This window comes from Tachysurus fulvidraco, chromosome 18 (assembly GCF_022655615.1).
Source record: "Tachysurus fulvidraco isolate hzauxx_2018 chromosome 18, HZAU_PFXX_2.0, whole genome shotgun sequence".
Lineage (NCBI taxonomy): Eukaryota > Metazoa > Chordata > Actinopteri > Siluriformes > Bagridae > Tachysurus > Tachysurus fulvidraco.
Genome location: NC_062535.1, coordinates 3,064,712 through 3,081,615, shown reverse-complemented (window position 1 = coordinate 3,081,615; position 16,904 = coordinate 3,064,712). Strand labels below are relative to the sequence as shown.

The 16,904-nt window shown below is 41.1% G+C and overlaps 1 long non-coding RNA gene across 1 annotated transcript; it reads right to left on the bottom strand.

The window, feature by feature from the left end:
• Window positions 1-1,096: 1,096 nt before the first annotated feature.
• LOC113648699 lies at window positions 1,097-8,998 on the bottom strand. Its single transcript, XR_003441999.2, has 4 exons — window positions 8,650-8,998; window positions 2,918-4,210; window positions 2,692-2,714; window positions 1,097-1,619 (listed from the first exon to the last, which is right to left on the bottom strand). It is a non-coding gene; the product is annotated as an uncharacterized LOC113648699 (long non-coding RNA).
• Between the last annotated feature and the right edge of the window lie 7,906 nt (window positions 8,999-16,904).

Here is a 16,904-nt window from a genome sequence, read left to right as displayed (position 1 = left end):
TTTTTTGTGAGTGTTGTGGGTGTTGTGAGTGTTGTGTTTTTTGTGAGTGTTGTGGGTGTTGTGTTTTTTGTGAGTGTTGTGGGTGTTGTGAGTGTTGTGTTTTTTGTGAGTGTTGTGGGTGTTGTGAGTGTTGTGTTTTTTGTGAGTGTTGTGTTTTTTGTGAGTGTTGTGGGTGTTGTGAGTGTTGTGTTTTTTGTGAGTGTTGTGTTTTTTGTGTGTTGTGGGTGTTGTGAGTGTTGTGTTTTTTGTTTTTTGTGAGTGTTGTGAGTGTTGTGTTTTTTGTGAGTGCTGTGTTTTTTGTGAGTGCTGTGGGTTTTGTGAGTGTTGTGTTTTTGTGTTGTGAGTGTTGTGCTTGTTGTGAGTGTTGTGTTTTTTGTGTGTTGTAAATGTTGTGGTGTTGTGAGGAAACTGCAAACTGTTAGCTATAATTGATTTTTAACATCATCTCTGCATAACAGTTTCATCACTTAAAACATTTTATCCTGTGTGTGTGTGTGTGTGTGTGTGTGTGTGTGTGTGTGTGTGTGTGTGTGTGTGTGTGTGGTTGTGTGTGTCTGTGTGTGTGTTTGTGTGTGTGTGGTTGTGTGTGTGTATATAAAACACAGGACATGCCGAGTCCATTGCTCACGCTCTGCTAAAACTTTTAAGTTCTGCTGATACCGCATGCTTGTTGGCTAATTTATTTACTCATCTTTTTCTTTATTTACTTATCTTTTGTGTGTGTGTGTGTGTGTGTGTGTGTGTGTGTGTGTGTGTGTGTGTGTGTGTGTGTGTGTGTGTGTGTGTGACCACAGCATTGGTCTCAGCTGAATTTGGGCTGTAGCTTTGCTGTGGTCTTTTCCACCCACTACCACTAAGAGCTGGGATTTACTGATCCAGTTACTAATCCCCAGTCCACCTACGTGAAGTCTTGCCCTGAATGCTAATACGCTTCTGAACTGGGCTTCATGAATTTTAATACAACTGAGTAAATCTTGTGCTAATCTGTTTGTGTCTAGCTCACTATGATTACAGATCACTAGCAGTTAGCCACTTGTAGCAAATGCTAACACTACAACTAAAATTACTCAGTCACAGCTTCAAGCAAACTCCTTCTGTTAGCATACTTGCTAATCGTCCTTTTAGCGACTTGTGGAAAGATTTTGTGGAAGAAAGTTTAGATAGAATGATGAGTTTTATTTCAAGTTGTTGCTTCATTTGCTTAGATTCTGTGTTATAAGTTCTGGTTGTTTTTTAATACACATAAAATCTGGGAAATTGAAAGAGTATGAGATTATAACTATTCTTTTGTTTGTTTGTTCGTTTCATGTTTTTCCCCCATTAGGAAAGAGCAGGGAGGCAGAAACAGCAAGCAAGCTTTAAGCTTAATAACTGGCCGGAGTCGGAATTTTTCATTTTGTTAAATGGAGATATAATAGAAATGCATTCCCAGGATCACTCGGATCACACACACTTGCAGAGTTTTATTAAAATGCCGCCGTTGTTGTTGTTGCTGCTGCTGGTGATGATGCTGATGAAAGTTTACCAGCTCTGTTGTGTTGTCTGCGAACAGTGAGGAACGTGATTGGTTTAGCTTAGGATGGCTTTATGTTCCAGGTTGGTGATGATGGCGAGATGTGCTGTTAGAGTCAGAGGAAGAAACAGAGGGATTTATTATTATATACAACACAGAAGGAAAGAAAGAAAGAAAGAAAGAAAGAAAGAAAGAAAGAAAGAAAGAAAGAAAGAAAGAAAGAAAGAAAGAAAGGGAACAAATAGAAAGAAAGAAAGAAGTGTGTGTGTGTGTGTGCATGTGCGTGTGTGCATGTGTGTGTATGTGTGTGTGCGTGCATGTGTGTGTATGTGTGTGTGCGTGCATGTGTGTGTGTGTGTGTGTGTGCGCGTGTGTTTGTGTATGTGTGTGTGCGTGCATATATGTGTGTGTGTGTGTGTTTGTGTATGTGTGTGTGCGTGCATATATGTGTGTGTGTGTGTGTGTGTGTGTGTGTGTGTGTGTGTGTGTGTGTGTGTGTGTGTGTGTGTGTGTGTGTGTGTGTGTGTGTGTGTGTGTGTTTTGATTCCCACAGACTCTTGTAGTACATATGCTTTTGCTTTCTCTTTTTTTCCACTGATTTATTCTTCTTCACCACATCTTGGCCCGGTGTAGAATCGGCCTTCCTCCAGTAAGTCTGGAACATTCTTTGTATTATAAAAGGAGTCAGTGAACTGGAGCATTTTTAATTATATGGTCTGCGGTGATTTATGACCAGTTCCATTCATGACTAATTCCTAATTACACAAAAGCAACGGAATTTCAAAAATTAGCTCACGTTTAAGATTGAAATGTAGGCGCTGGATTCTCCTCCATGTGCCAGTAACTGGGTATAAAGGTTTCTCAGCTCAGGAGAATAACAAATATATATTACGGTTTTCTGTCCTGAACTTCAAGGAGTTACACATGAAAATTGCACAGAAATGAGATATTCAGATATTAAATTAAAAAATATGTTGAAAAAATAGTCATGAAAGAAAAACACATGAAAATCACATGAAAAGAGACGATTTTATAGGTAATAAATTCCATGTGGAAAATAAATGAATCATGGGGGGAAAAAATCAAATATTAAATGAATCATGTTTCAAATCTCAGGTGAAAATAAAACACATGCACTACATCTCTGTTTACTTTCCTAATCTACTGTAGATACTGACCTGTTCTTCAGAGGACCCGCATTCTGCAAAAACAAATGTATTGATGTTTAAACCCGTTGAAGAAAGCAAGATGAAGTAAAATATAAATAAATAAATAAATAAATAAATAAATAAATAAATAAATAAATAACCCTGAACTACCTGGTGTGATGCTTTTCCTAAAAGTTTTGGTAGTATGAGCAAACAAGGAAAAAAAAAAAACAGGAAAAAAGTTCAATTTGTGGACCTTTTGCCCATATAGGTACTGATGGGACTTTGTAGCCTGCAGGTAGGATGAATCGGAGATCAGACAGCGGAGGCTCTCGGCTCTCTGGAGAACATCACAGGAAGACGATGAAGAGGGAAGACACTCCTGGATGGTGGGTTATGGTCTCTGAAATGTGCTTTCTATCTGTGCCTCCAGGTCTCTGTAACTGAGAAAAAGACTGAGGAGAGAAGAACTGGGAAATAAAGCTCAAATCCCTCTTGCTTCATGATCGATTTGGGTTAAACTTTAGAAAGAGATACTCAAACTCAAAGAAGATACCGACCTTGAGTCAACAATATATGATGGTGAAACAATAAGAGATAGAATATAGGAGCTACCAGCTGGACACCGGCCAGAGTATTCAGAATCGAGTTCTGAGGTGCATATGGGGCGCATCGGCATCCAGACTTTAGATGTTATGTAAGTAGAGAATCAAACACTCTACGGAGGCATTTCTCAGATATGATATATTCTCTGACCATCAGCTTGTACGAAGCTGCATTCTATAGTTTGGGTAACACTGATGTCATGCAATGCTGCCTTCTCATTTAATTATTTTTGAATTTTGTAATTTTGTGATCATACAAATTAGCGCAAAGTCAAAGAAATTCCTCACAATTTTTTAAAGGTTACCACCGATTTTATACAGATTTAGGGCAAAACATTCCATTTGTGTTTTCACTGTGTTCTCAATCCTGAGCTTGTAATTTTGCCAATTTAAGTAGATTTAAGTAAGCCTGAAAAGACAATTTACAATTGTTTATTATCAACTAAAGAAAATATACGTAAACTACACACAGGTAATCGCAGTTAGCTGTTAGATGCTTAAGCGGCATGATTTAGATTTTTTTTATGCATTTATATATATATAGTAACTTCTGTACTCCGCCAGGATTGCACTGGATCCAGGAACCGTGTGTGTGTGTGTGTGTGTGTGTGTGTGTGTGTGTGTGTGTGTGTGTGTGTGTGTGTGTGAACTCTGGGTAATAAATCATGGATGGGATGCTAGACCATGGCGAGGCAGCATGCACACACACACACACACCTTCAGCGGTGGGAGGAAACAGATGGACATTGACATTGAAACCCCATATACCTTTAGGTTTGAAGAAAAGATCCAGTACCACCTTTTGGGATAAAATATTTACTTCTGCCAAGAATTAATGTGCATATAATTAATTTTATTTTTAATAAAAAATTAAAAATGTCATACTTACTGGTAAGATCAGAGATGGAGCAATACATGGTTGTCAAGAATTACGGTATATATTTCTGCACACAAAAGCCAAAAAGAGAAACGTATATATAGCATTTCTTTTGATTCATAAATAATTCCATAAGAGAGGTGATAATTGTCATCCGGGTCACGGCACCAAATCATTAGAAATTCAGAAAAGAAAAAAGAACACTGAATTGATCCTCAGTTTCTTTTTAAGTTTGTTTGGACACTTGAAGTACCACATGGTCATCTTTCTGTCCAACACAAGTATAACTTCTGAGACAAGGAGGAGGGGAAGGAGATAAAAGGTACAAGAGGCCCATGGCAACATGAAGCATGGAGTATTATCACCTCCGACCTTGGATTGTTCTGTCGCAGAGACGCTACCATACAAAAACAAGCCACATATCACATAAAGAGGCAGCCTCGGCATAAACCTGTCATGAAGAATATGAAATATAATACCTTTAAAGAATTATGAATCATGCTTTTCTATTAATTAGTTGACAGAAGATATGAGTCAGAGGTAAACATAATGAAACCTAACACCTTAATGAACGGACAAACGGACAAAATAGTCAACATCAGTCCTTAAAAATCAGCAGTAGCAGCTTCGTCCCTGGGGACTTTAAGAAAGAAATAAAAAATAAACATAATATAAAAGTTATAATGTTTATTATCTTGTTACAATGATAGCTGTCAAGAGGATATAAGGATATAAGTTGATGTGCTGGAACAGGGAAAATCGTCAAGCATTAGTATCTGATCGAATTTGACAAGGAACAAATTGCGATGTCGAGGCCGCAGGGTTAGAGCATTTCCCAAACAGCACATCTTGTGTGGTGTCTCTAGTACGCAGTTATCGGTACCTACCAAATCTGGTAATCTTGCAACAGGGTCATAGCCACCCAAGGCTCATTGATTAGGAGCAAAGGCTATATCTGTCTGGTCCGGTCCTATAGAAGAGCTAGTAATCTGGTACGTTTTTAACATAGACAGATTAAACTATATCATGAATTTCTGTTAAATTGTAATTGTGTGTATACACAGATCAGTTAGAGTAAAAGCATCTGCAATGGGCAAATAAGCATCAGAAATGAGCAATGGAGCAATGGAAGATGGTGGGCTGGTCGGATAAATCACATTTTCTTTTACCTCATGTATGTGTGTCTGTGACGTGAAAGTGACGTGACGTGACGTACGGCTAAGAATTTGTTCTCTGCGTTTAACCCATCCAAAGTGCACACACACAGCAGTGAACACACACACACACCGTGAGCAGTGGGCAGCCATTTATGCTGCGGCACCCGAGGAGCAGTTGGGGGGGTCAGTGCCTTGCCCAAGGGCACCTCAGTCGTGGCCGGCCCAAGACTCGAACCCACAACCTTAGAGTTAGGAGTCAGACATAGTGCAGACTCTCTAACCATGACTTCCCCTCTGTCACCTACCTGGGGAAAAGATGGCACAAGGATGGACTATGAAAATAAGACAAAGAGGCAAAGGCAGTTTGGTGCACTAGGCAATGTTCTGCTGGGCAACCTTTGGTCCTGGCATTCATGTGGGTGTTGCCTTGATATGTAGCACCTACCTAAACATTGTTGCAGCCCATGTATACCTCTTCATGGCAACCGTATTCCCTAATGGCAGTTGCCTCTTTCAACAGGAAACTGTTCAGAAATGGTTTAAGGAACATGACAAAGAGTTCGCGTTGTTGACTTGGCCTCCAAATTCCCCCGATCTCAGTCCAATCAGTCTGTCGGATGTGCTGGACAAACAAGTCCGGTCCATTGAGGCCAGACGTCACAACTTACAGGACTCTTAACTCGCTAGATAGATTGTGCTAGATAGCATACAGTAGCATACCTTCAGAGATCTTGTGGATTCCATCCACTGACAAATGTATTGTTTTGAGTTAAATGAGATTACTACTGTATTCTTCATGTTTAGAAGAAACTCATCATGAAAATGGAGAAGTAAAATGGAAAATAATACTGGGCAAAATTAAGATTTTAATTAAGATTAAGATAATTTATTCATCCTTAATTCTTTCTCTTCCATGAAGTGGCTCAATGTTTCAAACAGATCATTCCTTCAAAAGGGTATTTGCAGTCACTGATTAAGATTTTATAAGGGAATAATAGGCAATGCAAATAAAAATTGATAAAGATCTGATTGGGTTCTGATTAGATCCTTATGGCCACACTCAGATGAGGTTATCTACATAGGCTTCCACTGAACCTAAGTGCACAATCAGAGCAGAATGCAAACTCATTGCATGCAAAGCATCTGCAAAAGTATTTTGAAATCATTATACTTGTCTTTAGATTTCAGAATAATCTACTGTAGTTTTTATCTAGAATTTGGGTTTGTGGTTAATGGTTATGTTGAAGAGATTGCAGTTGGGCAGAATTAGGGTTTATGGTAAAATGCTAAAACTGGCATGACTCAACACTTTGGATATTGCGGTTGATTAGGTGTAGGGTTTAGGATTCAGGTTTAGGGTTAAAGGGTAATGTTGGCATGACTCACTTTGATGAAGGGCATGCATATGGTTTAGGATTTGGGGTTAAGCTTAATCTCCAAATCTAACCTTACAGAACTTTCGAAGCTCATTATCATTGCCAAAACACAGAGGGAAATACCAATTAAATGTTTGGAGCTTAACTAAACTCAAAACATTTATAAATATGCACTGTTGGGGATGCTTGAAAAACATAACATGGTTATTTTGTGAGTACTGGGCATCATTAGCTTAACTTTTAAACAAAGTGTGAAATTGTGCCTGACCTGGTTTTATAACACCTGGCGAAGACACCTGAGGACAAAATAAAAAAAAAAGACTGTGATGCTTAATTAAAAACACCTCTTTATGTCCATCACGTTCCATCCTCGGGCTGGATAGAACCATCTGCTTCTTCAGCTGGACCAGAAAATAAATCAAAACAAAACAAAAAAAAAAAACACTTCTCTGAAATGTTAGTTTAAATAAAATGTAATAAACCAGTAGGAGATGTTACTAATACCAAGAACCTTGAATAAACAGTATCAGTCACTTTGCCTTTGTTTGTGGAAACACATTGGATTTCATTCCTTGCAATCATACAAGATCTTGTCAGTTCCAGAGTACTTTTAAACCAGGTCCATTTGGCAGTCCTGTCACTGACTGTGCTGTCCAGACCGTAGGTGTGTGTGTGGACTCATGCCATATCCATCCACATGAGATCGCAGGTGTGTACAGGCTCGGCTTGTTCGAGGACGAGTCTGTTGTTGGCCGACCAGCTACAGCTTTTTTCCTGGATTCACATTTGTGCAAGAGTTCATCGCTTCCCAGAGAGCCACAAACGAGTGGATTAACATTCAGCACCACTGATTTCTAGCCCTTCAGCCAATGCGGGGAGGAAACAGAGGCTGTCAGCACACATTTATCCCATTTGTCAGGCTTCTGCTTGAGCTCTAATGGCTCTACTCTCAGGGTCTGACTGCCACTGAACAAGATTTAGTGCCACACTGACTCAGAACTACATGACCAATTATAATGGATGTGGATGCCTCTGTTAGATAATGCGATACATTAATTTTCCTCTCTCTGCTTATTTTTGGGACGGGTAATCCTTTTATCTGAGGTTAATGTACGGGGTAAACACTATAACCGCAGCATTTTTAGATAAATACTTTCAGAAACCTTTATCCTGCTTCAAAAGTTGAGCCATTTTCTATGCCTTATCAGTCTCAGACATGGTTTGGTTTTGGTGAAATCTCTCTGGCTTAGTGGTTAGCATGTTCTTCTCACACCTCCAGGGTTGGGGGTTCGATTCCCGCCTCTGCCTTGTGTATGTGGAGTTTGCATGTTCTCCCCTTGCCTCGGGAGTTTCCTCCAGGTACTCCGGTTTCCTCCTCCGGTCCAAAGACATGCATGGTAGGTTGATTGGCATCTCTGGAAAATTGTTCGGAGTATGTGTGTGTGTGTGTGTGTGTGTGTGTGTGTGTGTGTGTGTGTGTGTGTGTATGGGTGTGTGTGCCCTGCAATGGGTTGGCACTCTGCCCAGGGTGTATCCTGCCTTGATGCCCAATAACGCCTGAGATAGGCACAGGCTCCTTGTGGCCTGAGAAGTTCGGATAAGCGGTAGAGAATGAATGAATGAATGAATGAATGAATGAATGAATAATATAATATGCACATTGAATAAGCTACTGTACATGACAGCGTGAATGTCTATCCGGTTGCCAGGACCCTGGAGCCTTTCCCCAGAGACTCTGGGACCAAGGTCATGGACACTGTGAACTAGGTGGTAGAGGATGTACCACTGGTTTGAACATTTTCTCTAGTACTGTATATTCTGAAGATTTAAAATAAAGAAAGAAAGAATTGACATATTTGGTACCACTTTGGAACTTCCCGGTTAATCCCAAAGGGAGAAGAAATAAAAGCAATTTAAAGACACGAGGAAGGTTGAGAACAAAAGAGAAGGACGTCTAATCTAAGAATAAATACCAGAGAAGTACTTGAACTGCATTTCCATGCTGCATGCTGGTAAAATAGATGATCTGGTGATTCTGCAAGGTCCTGAGCAGGCTGTCCAATTTATGGAATCGCATTTGTGTTCCGTGAATCAATAAATTCAGATACTCTAATGGCGCTATTACATCTTATTCGTCCATCGTATTTAGATTTTTTTTATTTATTTATTTTTTTGAAAAGTGAACAATCTTTTACTGATACCGTAGTACAGAGCCAAATCAACAAAAAATACTCGTCTGTTTGTTTTCTGTACAAATTACAAAAGCACATGTTTGCGTATCTAGGGGGAAAAATTCAGCTGATTCACAGTCGAAGATTCACATCTGATTCGGATTCAAATCATGTTCTCGCTGCTTTTTTACCGTGCTAGATTCTAAATCTGACTCTGAATCTGGAAGCTGCTGATACTAAATGATGTTAAAGTGTGATCGAATTCAAATAAATAAATAAATAAATAAATAAATAAAAACAAAAGTGTTTGTGTCAGCACTGCCACAAGGACAACTTCATAAACTCCAACACTAATAAAGGCACATGGATTCGAGGCAGAGCACAGCTGGAGTCCCTGATTACTCTGACACTCCACAGCTGGCGGAGGCACAGAGGAGCCATAAAAGTCCTTCCTGTCAAAGGGGAAAGTCAGAGTTTTTAAGGAATGTAAGCAATAAAATTCCAGGAGAATAATAGCGCTGCTACAAAGCAGAGTTACAATTGCCATCGTTTAAGACGCATCATATTTTTAAACCCATTTATAGTTTCAGTGTATAAACATAGCAATTCATTCATTCATTCATTTTCTACCGCTTATCCGTCACGGGGAGCCTGTGCCTTTCTCAGGCGTCATCGGGCATCGAGGCAGGATACACCCTGGACGGAGTGCCAACCCATCACAGGGCACACACACACTCTCATTCCCTCACACACTCACACACTACGGACAATTTTTCCAGAGATGCCAATCAACCTACCATGCATGTCTTTGGACCGGGGGAGGAAACAGGAGTACCCAGAGGAAACCTCCCAGGGCACGGGGAGAACATGCAAACTCCACACACACAAGGCAGAGGTGGGAATCGAACCCCCGACCCTGGAGGTGTGAGGCGAACGTGCTAACCACTAAGCCACCGTGCCCCCTAATAGAAATTTATTACTAATATAAATATATATGGATATTTGCATATAACTACATGCAACTACATACTGTACTAAAAGTTTAGAGCTCCTGAAGGTCAGAGTGACCCAACTGAGATGCCAGGGCCTGCAATGGATTGTGGGTAACTGAGTAAAAAGAAGCAGAATTATTTACTTAATGTTCACTTAAATCGACTCCTCTGTCATCATTGGCCAGTGTGCTTGACGATGAAGACAGCAGTGCATTAATGACGGAACTCGAGCTTATAAATCCACACACAAACTCACACACACACACTTGTGAAGTGCTGGCACTTCATTATTGCCAAGCTGAAATGAAAGATTGATGATACAAAGCAGAATCCATGCTACTTCAGAATACCGGATCCTGATTGGTCAGAAAGTGTTGATTCGTTTTCTCAAATCGTATCTTATATGCTAGGTTTCTATAGCAATAATATATGAAAATATGAAATAGCTGCAGTATAAGAATAATGAAACACTAGTAAGAGTAATACTTGATTAACTTTCCTATTACAACATGACACCGGCGTTTTGAGACGCGAGACCCGTCTTCGCGCACATGGCTGTAGGAAAGACGACATGGTCGTCTGCGGCCAAGTGGTGCGATTATACTAATGGGAAGTGAAGATCTAATAGCATTACTATGCGCACAAGAGAGCAGCGAGTCTGAAACATGTCCATCACTCAGCACTCACCTCTACACTCAAGGACAAACCTTTTAAAAGCTTCATCAGCAATTCCTGTCAGATTTCGCTTGTTAGAATTGCACACTTCCATCCGCATAGACACCTATTCATAGAAGTGATTTGTGGACATTTTGAAATAATCACAGAATCGATTATAAGTGAAGACAACGAACACAGAATGGGTGGGGTTTGGTTCACTTCAGCTTTCCTCAACCTTCCTCAAAGCCAGATTGCTCATACACAAGCACAGATCTCTGACTTCATGCCTAGATATGCTAGCTAACGGGATTTAGCAAGCAGAATAAACTAGCTGATCATTGTAGTGATTATTATATTAGAGTTTTTCATTTATTCATTCATTCATTTATTCATTCATTCATTTTCTACCGATTATCCGAACTACCTCGGGTCACGGGGAGCCTGTGCCAATCTCAGGCGTCATCGGGCATCGAGGCAGGATACACCCTGGACGGAGTGCCAACCCATCGCAGGACACACACACACACACTCTGATTCACTCAAGCAATCACACACTGTGGAGAGTTTTCCAGAGATGCCAATCAACCTACCATGCATGTCTTTGGACCGGGGGAGGAAACCGGAGTACCCGGAGGAAACCCCCGAGGCACGGGGAGAACATGCAAACTTCACACAAGGCGGGAATCAAACCCCCAACCCTGGAGGTGTGAGGCAAACGTGCTAACCACTAAGCCACCGTGTCCCCCTATCAGAATTTTTATTGCAATTTTTCTTTACTTAGTTATCCGTCCACATCCACAATGAACAACAGAAGTATAGAGAGAAGAATAAACTGAGAAGGAGGTGCTCATTGTGTGTGTGTGTTTGTGTGTGTGTTTGTGTGTGTTTGTGTGTGTGTGTTTGTGTGTGCGTTTGTACAATGTAGCAGGTCTGCCAAAGCTGTAATCAGCCTTTCCATCACCTCGCATCTCTGCCTGTTCCTGCCAAGCCGACACTGATCTCCAGCAGCAGTGTTCACACCTCCCGCTATCAGACCTCCGTACCTGGCTGGATTACCACCGTCTCATCATTTAGCAAGCCACATACATCAGCTCTGTACAGCTCTGTTTGAGCATAGTGTGAAAATTGCCTTCTGTGCTACGAGCAGCATTGCTGGAATCAAGTATGAAAGGAAATACACTACAGACTTTAATTAGAAATCAGATCGGTTTTGTTTGTTTAGTTTAAGACACGGAAAATGCGCAATGCTGAGAGTTTTCCGTTGTAGGTGTTTATTAGTGTCATGACTCAGCCCGGACTTTGGCCACGTGCAGATGTTGGTTTATGTTCCTCGTCACGTGTCTGCCTCGCCTTCGTCTGCTCCTCCCTGTCTACACACCTGTTTCCTATTGTCCCTGTCTCTAGTCCGTGTGTTGTTTCATGTCCTTTTGTTATTAAACCCTGTTGATTTGGCTATCATGCGTTTGGGTCCACTTCCTTACCCCGTGTCATGACAGAAGATTCCGCCGCACCAGGACCCAGCAGGATAGCAGTGCTCGGACTTATCGTGGGGGCATTTTGGTTTTTTCCCCCTTGACTTTGTGGGTTTGGTGACATCAGTCCGCATTTTTTCGGCGAGGGACGCCGCTCCACATCCGGTTTCTCCGCGGGGGGCGCCGCCTCACTTCCGGGTTGCGGGCCATGTCGCCAGCCTGAGTTTTGTTTTGTTTTTTCAGTGTCCTGTGACATCGCCCCACATTTGTCTGGTGGGGGGCGTCACTTCACATTTGGTTTACGTGGAAGACGTCGCCCCACTTCCTGTCCGTGGGGGGTGTTGCAGGCCCGTGTTTTTTGCCCCTATGGATTTTCTGTTCTGTGGAGAATTTTTTTTTCTTCCCCGCCCTCCCTCCCTCCCCGTTCCTGGTTCCTGAGAGGTGGGACTGGCCGCGGTGCGTCGGAGGTGGACTGGGGAGCATGTTTGCCTCACACCTCCAGGGTTGGGGGTTTGATTCCCGCCTCCGCCTTGTGTGTGTGGAGTTTGCATGTTCTCCCCGTGCTTCGGGGGTTTCCTCCCCCGGCCTCTGAAAAATTGTCCGTAGTGTGTGAGTGTGTGAGTAAATGAGAGTGTGTGTGTGCCCTGTGATGGGTTGGCACTCCGTCCAGGGTGTATCCTGCCTTGATGCCCGATGACGCCTGAGATAGGCACAGGCTCCCCGTGACCCGAGAAGTTCGAATATATGATAGAAAATGAATGAATGAATTATTTAATTTTAAATGAGAGAGAGAGAAAAAAGAGAGACAGCAGAGGTGATAGCAGCTATAACGTGGACAGCAAATGTACAATTATAAACACGAAAGTGGGCAGGATTCAGAAGGGGGCGGGAATTATTCGAATAAACAATGTGCACTACAGATGCAGCGTCACACCACTCTAAAGCAAAATATAGTTTATATTTTATTTATGTAGCAAATGAGAAAAATCTGCCAAATGAAAACCATTTATATATTTTGTTGTTTTGTTTTTTTAGCTTTATTTTCTTTCTAATTGTTGGTTTGTCCACTGCAATCAGAAGTTGGTTAGGATTATGCTTCTACTGAAATAAAAAAGAACACTGTACTGTATAAGCAAGCACAGAAGGCATACAGTACAATTTTCAACCGTCTCTTGCTGTACTTATACAACAGCTACCTCATACACATGGAATTATGGGGTATCAGTGTATTTGTATTCATTCTGTCTCTCCGTCTCTCTGCGGATCTGCCAGTGTGACCTTCAAGCTAGAAGGAATGCTAAACCCTGTGGGTCTGACGTTATGCCCTGTACTTGTGTCTGTGCATAGAGACGACTGATTTAGACAATCATATCCCTCAGGAAATTACCCTGAACAGAGACAAACTGCTGCAATTAAGTCAGGAGCGAGTGCAATGAAGGAGAGCAGAGGGGATGTCCTGTGCAGCACAAGCATGAAGCAGTCAAAATAAAAACCTCCACTGCTTATTTATTAGATACCTAGTATTCAAATCACAGTGTATGATTCCTAACATGCAGGTTTTAGCATCAGCTTGATGCCAAGTCTGATCGAGTCTTATCTACATTTGAGAATTCAGGCTAAAAGTTTTTTTTTTTTGTTTGTTTTTTTCTTCCAAATGATCTTATTAGGTTCTCCAGAGGTTTTCTGTTTCCCGCCATGTCTTATGACATTTACTACAGAACTCCTGATACCTGGAGTCATTGGAACGTCCATCGGTGGCACCAGTTATGTAGTTTCTACATAGCAACGTTCACTGTAAATAAAACTACTTGTGCTGAGCTTGAAGATTAGCATCCCTGGCTTTACCTCTGGAAAATATTTTAATATGCTGTTATAAGCAAAGTCTAACTTCAGTCCTAAAGTCTAATAATCATGTCAGTCAATCAGTCATTCGGTGCAACCGTGATTCCTTCTGGTGAAGTTATTTCATCACATGGGTTCTCTTACCACTGCTATGCTGATGATACACAACTTATCTTCTCTTTCCCACCCTCCGATGCCACAGCTTCTGACCGGATCTCAGCATGTCTGTCAGAAATTTCATCATGGATGACTGCTCATCAGTAAAAGCTCAATCCTAGCAAAACTGAACTGCTGATCATCCCAGGTGATTCATCCCCAGGTCATTATCTTGCTATATCCTTGCACAACTATCTGATCTCCCCTTCAACCACAGCTCGCAACCTTGGGGTGACCATGGACAATCAACTGTCCTTTTCCTCTCATGTTGCTAATGTGATTCGCTCATGTCGGTTTCTTCTCTACAACCTTAGAAGGATTCGGCCATTTTTGTCCACACAGACTGCTCAGGTACTTGTTCAGTCTCTTGTCATTTCTAGACTGGATTACTGCAATGCACTGCTGGCAGGTTTACCTATGAACGCAATCCGTCCTCTGCAAATGGTCCAAAATGCAGCTGCACGGCTTGTTTTCAACCTGCCAAAGATCTCGCATACCACCCCACTGCTGCGATCCCTCCACTGGCTTCCGGTAGCTGCACGCATCCGATTCAAAACACTGATGCTGGCCTACAAAGCCAAAAATGGACCAGCTCCCTCTTACCTCAAAGCCCTCATCATTCCTCGCACTGCACCCCGCAACCTCCGATCTACCAGCACTGCTCGACTGGTTCCACCATCTCTCAGGGTAAGAGGCAAGTATACTACAAGACTCTTCTCTGTTCTGGCACCAGGGTGGTGGAATGAACTTTCCCTAGAGGTCCGGACAGCTGAGTCACTGGCTATTTTCAAGCGGCGGTTGAAGACCTACTTATTCAGGAAACACTTCAACTAGCACTTCTTTCCTTATCTTTGCATAAAAAAAACCTTTGACACTTTTTCATTGTAACTTTGAACAAATGTTTTAAACTCATGGTATCTTAAGCATGTAACCTAGTGAACCAGCATTAATGTATTCAATGTTAGAGATTAAAGCACTTATGTACATCGCTCTGAATAAGGGCGTCTGCCAAATGCTGTAAATGTAAATGTAAATGATGGTCACCTGACCATCCTGATTTTATTTAGCAGTCTCTGTTAGTCATCTAAAGCAACAACAATAAACGCCAGTTTTAGATTCCCTAATTATCCTAAATGAGACTGTAATTAGTCCCCAGCTGTTCTTCTTTCCTCTTTTATTTATAGCGACTTACTGGCAAATTTTTTGCGAGGGTTTTAGCATTAAAAATAAATGAAGTTGTTATTTTCTAATATGTTACTTCTCTATCGTAAAAGCTGATGACATGTCAAGGAAATATGCTGAGTGGCTCCTGAAACTGCAGGCTTACTGTAGCAGGAAGAAATCAGCATTTCTCAATTAAAAAAAAAGATTGTTGGTCTATTATGTAATATAACATTTTGTTCCCAGAGCAGTGGATCACAAAATAAATTCTATTTCCCTAACACACACACACACACACACACACACACACACACACACACACACACACACACACACACACACACACACACACACACACACACACACACACACAGCCTTTTATCGCTGTTGCCTGCAGGTCCACTACACACTACATGGTGCAGAATAATCTTCTTTTCTTCCTCACAGCAGTCAGCAATCCAGCAGAGCTGATGCTAAACACTGTGTGTGTGTGTGTGTGTGTGTGTGTGTGTGTGTGTGTGTGTGTGTGTGTGTGTGTGTGTGTGTGTGTGTGTGTGTGAAATCTGTAAAACAGCTCATGAGCCTCTGTGAAATCGTCCAGGTACCTTGAGGTCGTATGCAATAGAGTTGAATTAAATGAATTTAATGAGGATTCAGAAGTGACTTTGTTCACATTCACATCAGTATTCAGACCTCAGACGTAACAACAAAATTAAGCGCTATTCAAAATTTATGAATGTTAGAGTGTGTCTAAACCGGAGGTCGAGGTTACATATGATTCTGCCAAGAAGCTCAATTGTAATTACTATAAAATATGTCACTAGCTACTTCACCCGTAGCATCAGAGATCGTTTTGTTTCTTTTGTTCGTGGCCGAGCAAACAAACTTTTTTCTTCTTCTTCCTTTTATGAGCACAGTTTGACATTTTCTACACAAAATCCACATTTATCCTTCATATCAGCGAGTAACAGCAGGTGAGAACGTGTCGTTAGTCTTATTTTATGCAAATCATCGAAAGCTCGCAATCTTCTGGTAACAAATCAGTGTATTTCTCTTGTTTATTTGACAGAAAAAACCCTTCTAGATAGAAGTCTACTGTAGATTGAGCTCAGGAACTCTGGAGAGCTGCTGACGGATCGTAGCGATTCCATAACGTACAAAGTCGTCGTCCGTCACTTTGGATTCAGATACAGCAGACAGAAAATCTTTTTAGCTTTCCACAGCCTATGGATTCTGTCAGTTTTAATGTAATAAATAATACACAAACTTAATTTAATCAATCATGAGGTCATCTGGCTGACTTTATTCAAACAGTACCGAGCCTTCGAGGTGACATGGTTAAGGTACAAACACAAACTTAACATTTGTGGCGAGAAATTATTACACTGTGACCTTAATTTAATATCTTCAGACCATTAGATAATATACCATGGCTATGAATGCCCAAAAATTAGTTTAATGAGGTCACAATTCACTGTATTATGTCCATTAATGTTATGCATCAAGGCTACAAGATAACAAATTGAAGCCATTGCATAATATATTGAAGTATTGATAATTTATAGAGGATAATATGTTGAGGAAGAGAAAATATATTGAGGATAAGATAATATATTAAAAATAATATATTGAGGAAGAGAAAACATATTATATTATTCATTCATTCATTCATTTATTTTCTACCGCTTATCCAAACTACCTCAGGCGTCATCGGGGATCGAGGCAGGATACACCCTGGACAGAGTGCCAACCCATCGAAGGGCACACACATTCACTC